The 16,685-nt window shown below is 47.7% G+C and overlaps 1 protein-coding gene across 8 annotated transcripts in view; it reads right to left on the reverse strand.

The window, feature by feature from the left end:
• The window catches only part of APBB2 (amyloid beta precursor protein binding family B member 2), a 378,025-nt gene that overhangs the window by 23,175 nt on the left and 338,165 nt on the right, over positions 1-16,685 (reverse strand). Inside the window, exon 1 of one of the 8 annotated variants that reach the window (XM_055326623.1) lies at positions 1,734-1,867. The exons of the other annotated variants lie outside the window; for them this stretch is intronic. The gene's annotated coding sequence lies outside the window, so the exon portion shown is untranslated. Of the gene's footprint in view, positions 1-1,733; positions 1,868-16,685 lie in introns of those variants that run through there. 8 annotated transcript variants of the gene reach the window in all.

Consider the following 16,685-nt stretch of genomic DNA (forward strand, 5'->3'; position numbering starts at 1 on the left):
CATTGGCCAAACTGTGGAAGGAGTTGAGATGTCCTTTGACAGATGAATGGATAAAGAAGGTATGGTCTATACCTACAATGGAATATTACTCAGCCATCAGAAAGGGTGAATACCCACCATTTACATCGACATGGATGGAACTGGAGGGTATTATATGGAGTGAAAGAAGTCACTACAGAAAGGCAATTATCATATGATTTCACTCATATGTGGAATATAAGAAACAGTGAGAGGCACCATAAAGAAAGGGAAAAATTAGAGAGGAAGACAAACTATAAGAGACTCCTGACTTTGCAAAAGGAGTCCCCAAAACCAAACGGTTGCAGAAGGGGAGGTGGGGTAACTGGGTGACAGGCACTAAAGAGGGCACGTGACGTGATGAGCACTGGGAGTTATTCTATATGTTGGCAAACTGAATTTAAACAAACACACACAAAAAAGAAAGATCTCATTTTGCAGGTGGGAAGAGGAAGAAAGGAGATGAGAAAGTCATCTTTTTAGATGGTCAATCCAGAATGTTACACACACACTTGATTTTTTTTGTTTTGCTTTGTTTTTTAAATTTTACCCAGTATCAGCAGGCACTGACTTCACAAAGCTTAGGCTCCAGCTTTGTCAACTCCATTCTCTTTCTCCTTGGCAAGCTCAAGCAGATGCTAAGTGCCCCTTCAGAGGGCATCCCAGGAACTCCTCACCTGCGTAAACATTCTCCACAGGGAATCGTGAGACACATAAGCTGTGTAAACAGCAGATTTGAAATTCTACCTGCAAATAATCCAGGTGGCTCTGGCGGACCAGAATGCGCAGCCTTCTAAAGAACAGAGTCGCGCTGTTAATTTAATATTCGGAGCCACGACCTCTCGACCTCTCCCCGGGGAGGAGACGGGAATACATACAGAGGAGAGGGATTAGAAAACATCTGAAAATATCCTCACCGATGCCTCCGACCAGCCCTCCCGTTACTGTGGACGAGCTCACGTTCCTCATCCTCGGCCTCCAGAGGCCTCCTCAAAGGTAAGGAAAGGGGCCGTCACGTTTGCAGATCCTCCCAACCGAGGCCCCTCAGGAAGACTGAGCCTGGAAGTGCCCCCCACCCAGTCAGAACTTTATTTTGGTGATAAAGCTGCAGAAGAGCAGAGCTGCAGGCCCCCAGGCAACCAAACCAGCAGGCCCACATGCGCAGCCCGGCGGGGAACACAACATCTGAGGTACACACGCCTGCCGTTCGCCTCAGAGTCCTACCCTTTCCATAGTCAGGTTCATCCAGATGTAGGAAGGGAGGAAAAGAATCCAGATGCTCTGGCTAATAATCGAGACTGAAAGGGAGTCAGTCTTCGGGCTCAGCCTAGAGCCACCCTCACCAACGAAACTCTAGAGAATCCATAACTTCAGCAGGTCCTACCGGGCACTGAGAAGCCCTCTACGACGTGGGACGCAACCTTAGCACTTCTAACCACGGCCCCTCCCAGCCACCAGCGAGCGGCCACGGCCACGGCCTGTCCTACCCAATCACCCTGCCCGTCCCCGTCCCCAGGGTCAAGCACAGCAGAGGCTTAGGGACCAGGCTGCAATTCCATGCTCTGTTTTCAATGAGGACACACACGAATGACGATGACAGAAGGTTACGGAGAGCAAACTCTGCCCTTCGGAGACAACGATGGCTGTGGTGGCAGCAACATGGCATGAGGAAAGCACACCGACGAGGGGGGGGAAATGAAAATCGGTTTGGTTACCTCTCTCTGAATCCGGGCAGGCATGAGGGAACAGAGCAGAAACAGCACGTTAGCGTTCACTCGGCATCCAGGAAATGCAACAGCCCCGTTAACAGCAACTCTGAGCCCCGACATCCCATCTTTGCTTCCCAACTTTGCTGCGACGAACAGCCTCTGGGGGCTGATTTTAGCTGTGCTCTGTCACACAGAAGTGTGTATTTTGAGCCACGTTACGATGAAGCCAAGAGATGCCAGCTGAGTTTAGAGGCAACATATCAACCGGGGGAGGTAATCAAGCTTAAAATATCACAGTCAAATACAGGAAACTGTTTGCAGTAAACACTGGCAAGGCGCGCGTCTTCATTTTCCAGCTCCACCTGCTGCCAATAAAAAATGTACAGAAACGATGACGTGGAGACAGCCTTACCTGTTCTTACTAACTTCTGGCCTTCTACTAACTGAGCTGCAACTTTAGCATCTCGGTCCTCTCACTCAAATGCATCACGAGGAGGCCCCAGAGCAGGAGGGGGCAGGGACAGTAGAAGGTCAAGGGCAGAGATGGGACGTGGGAGGGCTGGCCGGGTGAGGGATCAGATGTGCCGGGGAAGAGAGGAGCGGAAGGGGAGTGGGGTGCAGAGCAACTTGGGGCCACATGCTTCAAGATTCACTCCCTGAGCCGGCAGGGTGACCCTAATGAAGTCACTTAAACTCTCAGCCAGCCCGGAGTGCTCCCTACACCCCTCTGATCTTGTCCCAGCCAATCTGAAAGGGCCTGAGGGCCACCGGGTCCCCAGGGTGGTCACATGCACGCCAGTGACCATAAAGCAAGTGGACCGGAGAGGCAGGGAGCACCCGGATACCGAGAAGGAAAGGAAGAAACCCAGCTGTCACAGAAACCTGCTCTTGGGGGCGCCCCGCGGCCAGGGTCACGGAGCAGCCCGCACGGCCCTGCAGAGATGAGAGCGAAAGTCAGGGGGTCAAACAGCAGGGACGTCACACAGCGAACCACAGTCATACAGCAGAGAGGCGGGCTGTACATCCTGAGGCAGAGCAATGACGACAACGGGTTACTAGGTGCGGGGAGCCACACAGGCACACAATGCAACTCGCAGATATATGGACTCGCGAGAAGCAAAGGTTTGAGTATTTTGATATCCACACAGTAAGAAATCTGGAACAATATAATATCCATGTTGTCACCTGTTACCTGGAGGAGGGGCTTGTGGAGGATTTTAACACATTTGTTTGAATATTATACAATCAGCACGTGTGACTTCTGTCCTACCAATAGGTAAATATCTACCTCGCTGCTTCAGCCAGAGCCCTGTGAAAAGCGCACCCCAAAGCACAGGTGGCAAGGTTAGAACATACATGAGTACTAGGGTGACACCCCCAACAGCCATCCTTTTTCTTGAGCTCTGGCTCCGTGTTGCCCAAACAGCAACCCAACGAGGTAAGTTTTACTGTTCTCACTGATAGAAAAGAAAACCAGTTCAGAGAGGTTGAAGAACTTGACAAAGGTCACACAGCTAGGACATGGTGCAATCAGGGTTTGACTGGAGGTCTGCAGGACTCTCTAACACTAGTCTTACAGTCGTTCAGCATCACCTCATGGTTTGTCACCCAAATGACCCGGACGGTTACAATGCACAGGTGTTCAAGACGGGGCAAAGGATCTAGCAAAGAACCTGGGGCTTTACATGTACATGGGAGGGGCACTTGGGTGCCTCAGTGGGTTAAGCCTTTGCCTTCAGCTCAGGTCATGACCCCAGGGTCCCGGGATCGAGTCTGACATCAGGCTCCCTGCTCAGTGGGGAGCCTGCTTCTCCCTCTGCCTCTCTGCACTTGCACTCCTGCTCTTTCTCAAATAAATAAATATGTAAATCTTCAGATGTATAGGGGAACCTCTCTTCCTTTCCTTGGGTTGTGAACTTTTATAGGGGGATAAAGTGGCTGACAATTCTCAAAAGAAGTCCTTTACACTGAGTATGTAGATAGAACCGTGTTCAAATCCAGTTGGCAGCCATGTTCCCTTGGGTGTTTATCCTGTTTTTTTTTTTTTCCCCAGGCTCCCTCTATGTGCCAGCCACACTGTGTTACCTGGTGCATGTGATCCTTCAAACCTCCTTCCTTGTCAGTGAAAAAAGGATCAGGACACCTGGCTCTGGGTAATCGTGGGAATTAAGTTAAATGAGATGGTGTGTGTAAAAGAGTACCTGGTACATAACACGGTGCAATAAACTGCTTCATTGTAGTTGTCATCACTAAGTCATCTTATGGTTTCAGGTCTCAGTTGGGTCATGCTGGGCAGGCACTGGAAGTAAAATGTCTCTGCTGGACAGGAGGCCACTGGGGGAAATATTACGGCCATCTTCCCAGAGTTGATGGGCGCTGTTCGCCACAGAACGAGGGGAAGTCACTTCCTGCTCATGTCCCTCTGTCAAAATTAGTCTACAGAAGCAATTTCAGATCATCACCAAAGGATCCAAAGACTTGGATCCTAGTCTCATATTAAATGAACACTCAGTAAGTCTCTTAACCTCTCTGAGTCTTGGTTTCTCATTTTAGATTAGATGGTTTAAGAATTGCCTGGTGCTCAGACTTTTATCAGAAAAGGATTTGCTAAAATGTTTTGACTCTTACATCAAAAAAGGATGAGCTGGTGGCATTTCTTTGGCGTGCTTTTCATTTATACTAAATGCTTTTAATTTTTTATTCCTAACAAAAACTTTGCCTGATTACCTTCAATCCAGAGACCTGAGAATACAGTCTGTTTCTTTTGAATATAATAATTACGGATATTTTTATTTATTTCTTTTTTAAAGGTTATTTATTTATTTATTCACGAGAGACACACAGAGAGAGGCAGAGACACAGGCAGAGGGAGAAGCAGGCTCCTTGAGGGGAGCCCGATGACGTGGGACTCGATTCCAGGACTCGGGGATCATGCCCTGGGCCAAAGGCAGCTGTCCAACCACTGAGCCACCCAGCTGCCCTGAAGCCTTTGATATTTTAAATCAGGTCCATTACTTCTCATCCACTTAAGGAAACAGCATCAATATGTAGCCACAATGTTTTTCCCTGAAGGCAGAACTTGGAAAAATGACACTGCCAACTTTTAACAAGGTTCCTTCTTTTGGGGTTAATAGACACTGCTTGATTTGAGTGTGGAAGTAAAAGCCAGCCATAAGTAGGGACTTCAGAGAGATCTTTGAAATGTCTTTCAACAAATGCAGAAGAGTCAAAGTGGCAGCTGCTTCACTGATTTAACACCTTATAAATTTGCCAGGAAGCAAACATCAGCCCAAAGCCAGGCTTCTGCAGCAGGAAGAGCGAAGCGAGCTAAATGTAGAGTCAGGCGCACGCTTGCTCCCCTCTCGCTGTAAACGCGGAAGAATTAAACCGGGATTAATTCCACACCAGCCACACACTCAAGGGCTGCTTGATCAGTATGCTCTCGGCGGCGATTTCTTGGGAAAATGAACGTGGGAGTAATTGGCAATGTTTTCATTAAAATAAGCCTGAAATAACAGAACTACTTGGCATGTGTAACCGGGCATCCAAACGAATAGGAAATTCCTCAAAATAAACAGCACACCAGAATGACAATGTCTGTTCCAGCTTTTTGGAGGAGGATGCATCTCCTCGTCCCCGGCACGGCCACCTACTTCTTATGCAACTCACGGGCCTTCTACTTTTCACACACCGAGCACGTACATAGCAAAGACTTGCCAGTGTGCTTCTCACTCCATTTTTGCAGAACTCTGGTTTCATGCTACTTTTTGATGCCTGGCCTTTCAACACTGGGGGGCTTTTGAGCCTTTTGAGCACCAGCACAGACCAGCATTATCCACACAACAATGAAGCAACAGCTATAAAACTTTATGTCATGGAAGCTCTCACATCAACTCCGGAACCTCGCTATTTTCCCCCTAGCTTCAAGGTCTTTTTTTTCTTTCTTATCCCTGACGTATATTAGTTGTCTGCCCTTGGTCAAGGCCCTTTGCCTCTTTGTTCTTCATTTTATTCATCTGTGAAATGGGAATAATAGTGGCACGGACCCCCTAGGAGTTCTGCGGGGTGGGGTGGGGGGGATTACACTCATTAATTCATGTAAGGGTCATGGTGTGATGGCACAATGTGGGGCTCGGTGTGCATGCTGAGCAGTGCGCTAACCAATTGTGGACAAAGAGGGGTTTTGCAGAGTTTCCTAACCTGTTTTGGATCATGGAACCTTTCGGAAGCTGATGAAAATACCCCGGAAAGAAATGTGCATGAATTTTATGCACAAACCCTAGCAGGATGGGGAGAAGGTTCAAGAATCCCTGGAACTCATTCAAGACCCCTTTAGAATCCATATCCTGCAGGTAAAAGCTCCCTGAACTGAACTGAATTCTGGATTTATGCAAATTTACCATCTGGTGTCTGGAGTTTAAGAGAATTCAGCTCAGGAAAAGGATCTGTCCTTCCCAGGACCAAACGGTGACATAGGCACCTGTCTTTGATGAGTGTGCCTGATTTTGCAAGCTAGTTCCCTTCCCACCTCCCTGCTCTTGCCCCCCCAGGCCCACACGGCCTATTAACTTGCAGATGCAGGCAAGTCAGAGTTCCAACAGGAGTAAGTGTGAAGATGAGGATCTAAAGTGGTGTAAGGTTATTGAAATTCAAGGCACATTCTTCTAAACAAAGGACTTTCTCATGCCACAGGAGAGAAAACACAATAGTTACCAGTCAGCTTACTAATGAGGGAAAAAGGGATATTTGAGAGCAACCAGGAAATGAGTTTGGTGTGTGTGTGTGTGTGTGTGTGTGTGTGTGTGTGTGTTTAAAGTCCATGTTTGAAGTGAGCAAGAATTAACAAGCCTCTGCTTTCATCTGAGCTGTATTACAGTAAAGCAACAACCACCATCACAACAAAACAACCTTGCTTCTCTGAATATCTATGAAAAGAGAATACATATACATAAACTTATATTTAGGTCTCAAGGGAGAAATAACTCATGCCATGTTACGGTTTCAGGGTATAAAGTTTAGGGCATAATCAAAGAGCAAAATTATGTAAATTGTACCTGAATTGTGAAACCATGGGCTGGCTTCCTTCCTGAAAGTACAGGTGGAAAAAAACAAAACAAAAACTTGATACCCAGAAGGCTCCATCCTCTCTGACTCTGGTATAGAACAGGGAAGAAGACAGGTCTACCCTGGAAAAGTGATTTCCATGCGAGAAGTGTCACTAAGGCATGAAGTACCAGCAAGTTATAGACAAGACTCCCAGTTAGAACCATGGTGAGTCTGTGGGTGAATTCCCCTCAATTCCATGCACCCAGTCACATGGAGGGCCTCCTTCAGGTAGGGCACATTCTTAAATTTGTTCCTAAATTTTCAAGAGGATTTCAGGCTATCGCTACATAGCCAATCCCCATTTCTTTGCACAGACAGGAGTGCTAGTGTAGCCAACACAAAGAGCCAAGACATTTGATCATTTGCATTTTGGAAACTTCCATCTGGATACAAGTATACCTGACACTCTGTAAACTTGGTGATACCGAAACAAAAATAAACATCAACAACACTAACAAAATCACCATGGCAGCGTCTGTTTTATTGAACCTGCTGCCCACCCAGGCTTTGTTCTCGATGCACGTTATTGCCGAGCCACACAATAATCCTGCAGGAGAACATCACAACCTATTTTACAAACAAGGAATCCAAGATGCAAGGAATTTAACTGGCTCAACACTCTCACCAATAGAAGGTGGTAGATCCACAAATGGAACCAGCAGGTCCCCTTGCCTGGTCTCTTCTCCGTTGTTGTGTGGTTCTAGAGCACCTAGCACCTGACTGAGCCTGCCTCTCTCCCCCTTAGTGGGCTCTCCTCAGGACCCACCCCTCGGGGAAGAGAGGTGGTCTCAGGTCTCTGCTCCTCTCTCTATCCTCTTGGAGTTTCGTTTCCACCACAGCTGGACCTGGTGACAAAGGGCAAGTGTTCTGATTCAGTCTAAACAACTTTCCCAGGCAAAGGCTAAGGGTTTCGTCCTCTACACAGCAGCCAATTATCCTGTTGCTGCCCTGCTTTGATCCTCTCCCGGACTCCATCTCATTGACCTCCCTCTCGGCCTCACCCATGGCCTGCTGGGCTCCAGCCACACTCCCATCCTTCTGTTCTCAAAACACACATGGCCTGTGTCCACCTTGGAACTTCTGTCATCAGTATTCCCAACGCCTGGGTCGCCTCTGCACCCAGGTCTCCTCTGGAGGATTCCTCCTTATTGTCATCACATCCAGAAAAGCACTCTGGGCTATCCAGTCATGGTCAACACCTGCAGCTGTCGAAACTACTCTCTTTTATTGTTCTTGCTTCTACCCCAGAAAAGAGTCAAATCTGTGTGAGCAGGAACTCTTCCTGCTGTGTTTACTCACCACCTCCTGGCACACAGTGCCACGTAATCAATACATATTTTTGAATGAATGAAATAACTAAATAGAGTACACAAAGAACTACTCCTCACCCCCCGCCCTTACTTCTAATAATTTTGTAGGAACCCAAGGTACCGATGCTGGGAATAACCGGGAGTTGGCTGCATTTTGTTTTCACTTGCTATTGTTTACTGCAGATGGCATTTTAAAAAATGACTTTAGCTCATATTCGGTTTTTATATAATCTGAAACAATGTTAATAAAACGTATTTCATGTGAGCCGGCAGGAGGAGAGTTCTGAAAAGATTATCAATCTCTTGTGACTCTATCTGAAAGTGAGGCAAATCTATACTTTGATCATCTCCAGCAGAAACAACAGTGTTTTCCAGAGCCCCTAACTAGATTCCTTCTTCAGAACATTTGTCTAAAGGAAAAATGGCTCCCCTGCTCCTGAAGAAATCAATATATAAATTTTCATTGTATATTGATTTCTATCGGGACTTATCAACTCCCTGGATAATTTTCTTTATGTTTGAACTCTAAAAGAAATAAACCATTGCTTATCATTTAGGAAAAAGACCTCAGACAACACATTTCCATATATACCGAGACAGAGGACCTACGGAGAGCTATATACCATGAAGCATCCCAGAGCATTCCAGAGGGATCTTAGCAGGAGTTAACTTTCTGATACAATTTGAAAGAATATCCATATTTCCTGTTCAGTAAGGTTCCCTTTTCTATGCAACTAGTCTCTTTGTTCCAGCCTCTTTTTTCTTTTCCAACGAATATAAGAAATCTTTAAAAAAAAAACAACTAAAAACCACAATCCCATTACAATAGCATTCTGTTTTTACTGCCTGAATTTACCGCCCTTTTATTGTCCAGATTTGTCCATATCTAACAAATGGAATAGACACACCACCTGGAAGAAGCTTTAGTGTGGGCTTGGGTGTTTGAATACTAGTTTGTCACGGAAGTACCCCACTGCTGGCCCAAAGCGACCGAACCTTCTTACTTTCGAAGGACAAGGTCCCTCTTTCAGCTGTCGTTGGGGGCTCTACATGGATCTTTTATTTATTTATTTATTTAAAGCAATTTTCTTTTTTTTAATTAATTAATTAATTTATTTATTTATGATAGTCACACACACAGAGAGAGGGGGAGAGAGAGAGAGGGGGGCAGAGACATAGGCAGAGGGAGAAGCAGGCTCCATGCACCGGGAGCCTGACGTGGGATTCGATCCTGGGTCTCCAGGATCGCGCCCTGGGCCAAAGGCAGGCGCCAAACCGCTGCACCACCCAGGGATCCCCTACATCGATCTTTTAAATCAGAGGTGAAAAACCAGGACCTCAGGATCACAGATCATCCGTGCTCCCTATCTGTTTTTATAAAGTGTCACTGGGACATGGCGACCCCCATTCGTTTCCCATCGTCTACGGCTGCTCCTGTGCTAGGAGAACAGAACTTGTGGAACAGTAGCTGCAATGAAGATGATGTAGCCCTCGAAGCCCCAAATATTCAATATCAGGCCTTTTCCAGAAAAAGTGCCAAAACCCTGGTTAGATGACAACCTGATTCAAGGGAGTGACGTACTATATAGACAAACACTGAAATCAGTACCAGCTAAACAATTTGTGAAGCCTGGTGCAAAATGAAAAGGGGAGGCTCCGTGTGAAGAAATGAAGAACTGCAAGATGGTAAGAGCAGAGCATTAAACCAAGCACACACTAAATCTGTACGGCAGCCCTAAGACACTAGAGTAATGCTTGCTGCAGATGACAGGCTCCAAAGCCACCTAGAAACCATTCCATCCAGATGCAGGAATAAGAGTCGCTTCCAATCTGTAGCTTCTTCAGGACCCAAAACACCTTTTGCTCAACTGAAATCCTACACGTACACCCCACCCCGCGTGAGAGTCAGAGTCAATGTGCAGCTCTGCCTCAACCTCTTATTTCAAAAAGGTTGCATGCAGGCGGTGAATGTGTTTTTAGCAGGGGGGGTGGAGCAGGGGAACTCAGGGGGGCAGAAATCACACTGGACTTCTTGCAAACAGCCTTTTCATGTAACCTGGCAGACAGATGCACGCTCTAACATGACAGAAGCAGGCCAAAGCAGCCCCAACTGTCAACTGTGCTCTCTGTGGCTGCTTTTCCTCGATCATAATTATTTCAACTGTCATAATTTATTCATCCCCAGACAAGCTTACATGTTCCAGGGTGACTAGTCCAAGCATCTGGGTCAGAAGGGCTGGCTGCCCCAGTCACTTCCACCCCTCCTCAAGCCTCAACTTCTGACTACGGAAGGAGTATCTTCTGCATCGGTATTTTTTTTGCAAAACCAAACCAAAGTTGGTTTCAAAACCAAAGTTAACTGACAAAGACTATAAGCTTTTGAGTTTGTGAATGTGAAAGTGGGAGGGTGCAGAAAAAAATCCCATCAGAAGTCAGAGACTTCATTTCCATACTTTACAGGTACAAGGAAATGGCTTTACTAGCTCACAGAGTGCTCAGTGATTTTTCTGCAAGGTTCCCAAGGAATTTTACTCTTTCTGATTTGAGATACATTTGGAACAAATTTTGTTTGCGACAATACATCAGTTGTTGGGACTCTGAAGAATGTTCCACGTGAAATAGGTAACTTCAAATGCAATTATCAAAGGTTTCTTATAAAACTGGAGCAAAGGTAGATTAATTCCATATGGATTAAAGCTTAAAACTTGTCTTTTTTCTTATGTTGATCTTTTATTTTTTTATGACAGAAAAAAGAAAATGCTCGAAGGTCTGATACCAGTTGAGAAGGACAGTCAGGGCAATAAGGCTGAAAACATCCTGGAAAAATGGCTATATGCACAGCACTCCACTGGACAGGTCTGCTCACCCACAATGGAGACTAAACCCAAATTAAGTTGAGGTCTTGATACAACAGAAATTGAAACTGAGTTGCTCTGTTGCTTAATAACTGTCCTTAAACAGGCTTTATTTCTTTTACTGTGGATTTCAAACAGAAATCAACAATGAATCTAAAAATCCAGGGGGTGTCCTAGAATACTCCCCCTTCCACTTCTGTTATAGTCAGTCTTGCCCATTCAGTCTCCACAACCCACTTCTCTTCATTCTCTCTGCCACAACTCTGATTCTTCTTGGAGTGGGACTTGCTAGCTGGTTCCTCAGCTTCCACTTGTGCTCCTAATGTCCATTCTCCCAACCGCATTCACTGAGATCTTTTCTTACAAAATATTAGGTCATGGCACTGCCCTGGTTATTACCTTTCAAAGGTTTCTCATGGCATCAAAAAGAAAACCTAAACCTTCGACCACAGCCTGAAAGCCCCAGATCATCTTGTCCCCACCGACCTCTTCTGCCCCAGGGCATACCACAGGCCTCCTTGCTCCTGGCTTTAGCTATGCTGCCCTTTGCTCTGATCCTTGAAGACACTGCACATCCCTCTTCCTCAGAGCTCTCCACTGACTCCCCACCTGCCTGGCTTCTTCTCAGCCTTCTTGTTCAGCTCCAATGTCACCTCCTACAATGGATGCCGCTTGGTGACCCCTTTCCCCACTGAACTACTCTGTTGCATTCTCTGAGCAACTGACCATTCTCATGGAGCTTTGTAATCCTTATCATCATGCTTCCTAAATCGTTCTTCCAGCCTGTGTCCTGCCTCTTCGTACCTTGTCCGTCTCATTCATTGTGTACCTCACAAGATGCCTGAAACACAGACGTTCCGTATCTGCTGAACAGCAAGATAATCTAGAGACTATAAATGCCAAGTACATGTGATGGTCATAGTTAAACCCTCCAAAGAGAAAATGAAGTATTTTCATCTATATTAATTCATCTGCCCACTCAACAATTCAATTATGGAGAGCCACGTAGGCCAGGTACTATATTAGGATTAGAAGAATCCAAAGGTCTAAGAATTTCTCAAAAATATTATATGCTGTGTTTAAAAGAGGCACTTAGGAAAGAGTAATTTACACTACTATTTAGCATGTTTTCATGTAACAGGGATGTGTGTTAAAGTCTGGAAACCCAGATGAGTAAGAAGTTATATATCATCAATACATTCTAAGAAAAACCAAGAAAGGCAACCCTGCCCCCCGCTCCCCAAAAAAACACATGAAAAGTACAGAGGGAGTAAATAGGGGATTTTCCAACTGTGTCCCAGGTCTTTAAATCTACGAGTCCCCTCTTCACACTTGGGAGACCGTGGCCAGATGAAAAGCTTTGCTCAGTCAGTGGTACCAAATGGAATTCACTTCCCTGAGGGTTTGTTCAAAATTAAAGCTGTCCAGGTGAGACCAGGAGGCTGCACGACTGATAGTTTTTGAAACAGACTGGAATGATCACATCCAAATAAACAACATCCCTGTTCAAACTCTCTTAGATCTCAACTTCTGGTCCTCCTTGCAGTTCCAGACTCCTCTGAGAGGTATCCACGGTCAAGAGATGCAAGTGCAGAAAGACTGAACCACCGACCATCTGATTAATACATTCCTCCACCCTTGGAGAGGAGGTGACCTTGACCTCAGTGGTGTGCATCCACAGCCCTGGGCTCAGCAGACCTTTAGAGGCAGCCTGCAGCAACATCCTCTTGCCTCACCTCAGTCTTATCCATACTATTTCTCAGGTGTGCTCCAGTTCAAAGGATCTGAAATGGGTCATCTGACAGCATTATGTGGGCTCCAAGAAAGTAAGCAGGTACTTGTCGCATTTATTAAACACATAGCAGGTGTTCAATACTTATTAAATAAATTATCCCCATTGCTCACAAGTTAGGACTTATTACAACAATAGAGGAACTCATTAACGCATTAGGTGTCACAAAAGTGGGGTTTCTGACCCACCCAGCACAGAGCCTGTGCCTTCACTCTGAGCCTCACTCACCGCTGAGCCAAGAACAATGACACTTTTCTTTGACGATAACGGCTGATGCCTTATGTCTTTCCCCCATTCAGCTTTTCCTTTACATTTCATCTTGGACAACACAACCATCAATAACTTTTACAGAATTATGGACAAAACGGGGACTTAACGGTTGTTTTCCTCACAATACGTTATGCTTTCTAAGTCCCTGGGAAGGGCTTCAGGACACCAAATAATTCCTTTCACAAAGCAGTACCAACTGAAAGGCAGTGGCAAAGCTCTGAACTTTAGGGAGAAAACTTGCAAACTGCTTTTGTGGCGGAGTAAGGCTGAAGGAGAAACTGCCCAATAGTTTAAGGAAACCAAAAAGAGAACACGGGGAAAGCGGACACAACCCACCATTCAGGATTCAAGTCAAACCAGGCTGCGTCTGGGGTTATAAAAAGAAAGAAAAAGACTAATGGGATTGCCTGCTCCTCCGCCTTCTCCTACCCAAGGCAGTAATGAAGATTCACAGCCATGCATTAATTAGGGAATCGATAGATAGATGTGCCTGGTCACAATACTGGGACAGGGAAACAGATAATGGAGAGAAGGCACAGACTCCCCCAGAATCCAGTCAAATGTTGTACGCAATATTTCCATCACGCTTTTCTTAAAAAAACAAAACAAAAAAAAAAAAACACCAAAAACTCCTTTTTGATTGCCAAGAGCAAGGAGGTGACAGGTTGGCTGATTTTCTACATTTGGGGAACTTGAAACATCTTCTCACATGGGAGTCCCGCATATTCTCAATCCTAGGACTACAATCATTCGCAAATGCGCCGTCTTTCTACACCAAACAACACTGGTTTCAACCCAAAAACTGGATTGCCCAGGTGCTGCCAGGATTTCTTTCACCCGTTAACAGACAAGAAGACACAAATGTAAGACTCACCGGAGGGCCTGTGAGACGAAGGCGCTCGTTTACTCAATCCTGGCACCCAGGGGCCGCAAGCGAGACGCCCAGCGCAGAGCATCCCAGCAGCCCGCGCCCCCTCGCCCCTCCCCGCCCGCCGCCCTCACCCCTCGCCCCTCCCCGCCCCTGCACTTCGCTGAGCGCCGCCACCAGCGCGGAGGGCGCAGCCTTAGTCCCGGGGGCCCCGGCGCCCGCCTCGGTCCCCGCTCGTCACCTCCGCCCGCACCTGCAGACAAAGGCCCGCCGTGGCCTCCCGGGCGGCCCGGGCGCGGCGACCACAGCAGCCAGCCCGCCGCCGCCCGTCCGCCGCCGCCGCTCCGCCTCAAGTTGCCGCGAGCGCCCCCCGCGCCCCCCGCGCCCCGGGCCGCCGCGCCCCCGCCCCCCGCCGCCGCCCATTGGCTGCCGGGGAGGAGCCGCCCCGCCAGCCCCGCCCCCCGCCAGGTGCGCCCCCGGGGCCCCCCGCCAGGTGCGCTTCCTGGGGGGGGGCCCCCGCCAGGGGCGCCCCCCCGCCAGGAGCGCCCCCCGGGGGGCCCCCCGCCAGGTGCGCCCCCCGGGGGGGCCCCCGCCAGGTGCACGCGGCTGCCCGGGACCCGGCCCGAGGCGCGCAGGGCGGCGGGCACCATGCCCTCCTCCCGCGACAAACCCCCGATTCCAGCACGAACGCTGGACCCTCGGGACGTGGGAAGTTCATTCTGATCCCGCTGAGCCGCTTTGCGAAGTCGACGCCCTGGGCTTTTGGGTTTTTCTGGTTCCTAATAGATCCAGCCGGGTCCGTGAAGGGGGGGGGTCCGCAGGGAGAGGGGGGTGGAGCAGGTGGTCGCAGGGGTGGCAGGGGAGGGCCCACTGCCACGCACGGCCGGAGAGCCTCTGCAGTGTCCAAAGCAAGGGGCAAACTAGTTTGAAAAATCTGGCAGCCGGTTTGGAACTGAGCTGAAAGGTATCCTTGGCAGATTTCCCTGCCAATTTACACGAAACCCTTACCAGCAGGTAGTTGGCCCCGACACACCTTTCCAAGAGAGGTGCCCTCTCTTAGGGCACCTTTTGTTTAGTGCTGACTTGGAGCCAAGATGACACTGGCACCCCAACACTGTCACCTCTAGTGGAGAGACCCCATACACAGAAGCAGGAAAGTGTCCAGTTGGCCAAGCGACAGCATTTTAAATGAGTGCTGGCCAGTCACTAAAATGGAGTTTGAAAGAAGAATCCAAGGTCTCTTTACCGTCTTTATTCTGTGTCTACGGAGAGCACTTTACTAATTGTTTGTGGGCAGGATGTTTGGACAATTTAACAAAATGAAATAGGCTATATTCAAAGTACCATGCACGGAACTTATGAGATACACATAGAGAATGAAGGGAGTCTGCAACTAGGAGGTTTTTGTCTGATTTTAGTAAAACACATCACAGGTGTACTGGCAACTCTTAATGTTCATGTTTTAACAGCAGATTAAACATCTGCTCACTTGTGCAACACTTATTAAGCTCTTCCTAAATGCCTGGCTCTCTGGCTATCCGTTGTTTTTCAAGGGGGACACGTTCTAACTTACGGTATATCCGGATCCACGACCAGTAAATACCTCAGCTGTTTAGAAAAGTTGTTTACACTTAGCTGCTCCGGCAACCACAACTGTTTGGAACACAACCTAAACCCGGAGGTGGGGGGTGAGTCTGGGGCTTGGGGTTCAGCAGACGGAATAGGCATCACCGAATCTGGAGACACGAATTCACAGAATCCCACCTGTCACCCCTTCTTCCCTTCCTCCCTCCCTTCCACATAATTCTAGTGAGTGTGGTTACTTGCCTACAGCAGGGCGGAAACAACACATGGGCCAGAGCTGCCAGATGCCCAAAGGTGACAACACAGTGTGACAGCTGAGGGTGTGCTCGCAGGGATGTCATGCTTGACAAATCCTGCCAACTCTACGTACCACTGTTCTCTCAGACGCATCCCCCTCTCTCCAACTCCACTGCCTCCTCCCTAGTTCTAGCCACCGTCTTCTCTCATCTAGATGGTTGAAGTGGTCTTCCAACAGTCCCCCTGGTTCCACTCATTCCCAACTGGCTGTTCTCAGGGCTGCCACACGTGTGTGTCACAAATTACAAACCCGAGGAGCCGTGCTCAGGCTTTAAAACCCGAAAATGCCCTTCCATTGACTGGAGATAGAGTCCACAATCATTTCCAGGGTCTCTGAGGCCACCAGGGATCTGGTCCTGATTCTGTCTCTAATCAACACTGCAATCACGTTCCCTCTTTCTTCTCTTTACTCCAGCCTCATCTCCTAAGTTTCTGGAACATGCCCAGCTCCTTTCCATCTCAGCCTTTGCACCATCTGTTTCCTTCTTCTGAAATGTTCTTCACTGCACTGCTCACCTGGCTAATCCCATTCACCCTCCATATCTCAGTCCATTTCCTTGAGGAAAATCTTCCTACCAGGCAGTTCTACACCCTTACCCCCTCCATTCCCCAGTATCCTGGATTTTTTTCTTTACAGTCCTCTTCTCCTTCATTTTATGGTGAGGCTTATATACATGATTGTAGTGTCTGGTTTTGTTCCTGTAAAGAACTCAACCTTGGTCAAAGAGGGTCTTGGCTTGTGGTGGTAATCTCTAAGACCATGGACCTAACACTTGTGTTTCTGTTTGCCTGCAGCTTTTGGGTCACACTAGATAGTCTAATGATCTAGACTAGGGGCTTTGGCCCTAGGTAGGGGCTTTGGCTTATGCGGCATCA

This window comes from Nyctereutes procyonoides, unplaced genomic scaffold (genome assembly GCF_905146905.1).
Source record: "Nyctereutes procyonoides isolate TBG_1078 unplaced genomic scaffold, NYPRO_anot_genome, whole genome shotgun sequence".
NCBI classification, from domain to species: domain Eukaryota; kingdom Metazoa; phylum Chordata; class Mammalia; order Carnivora; family Canidae; genus Nyctereutes; species Nyctereutes procyonoides.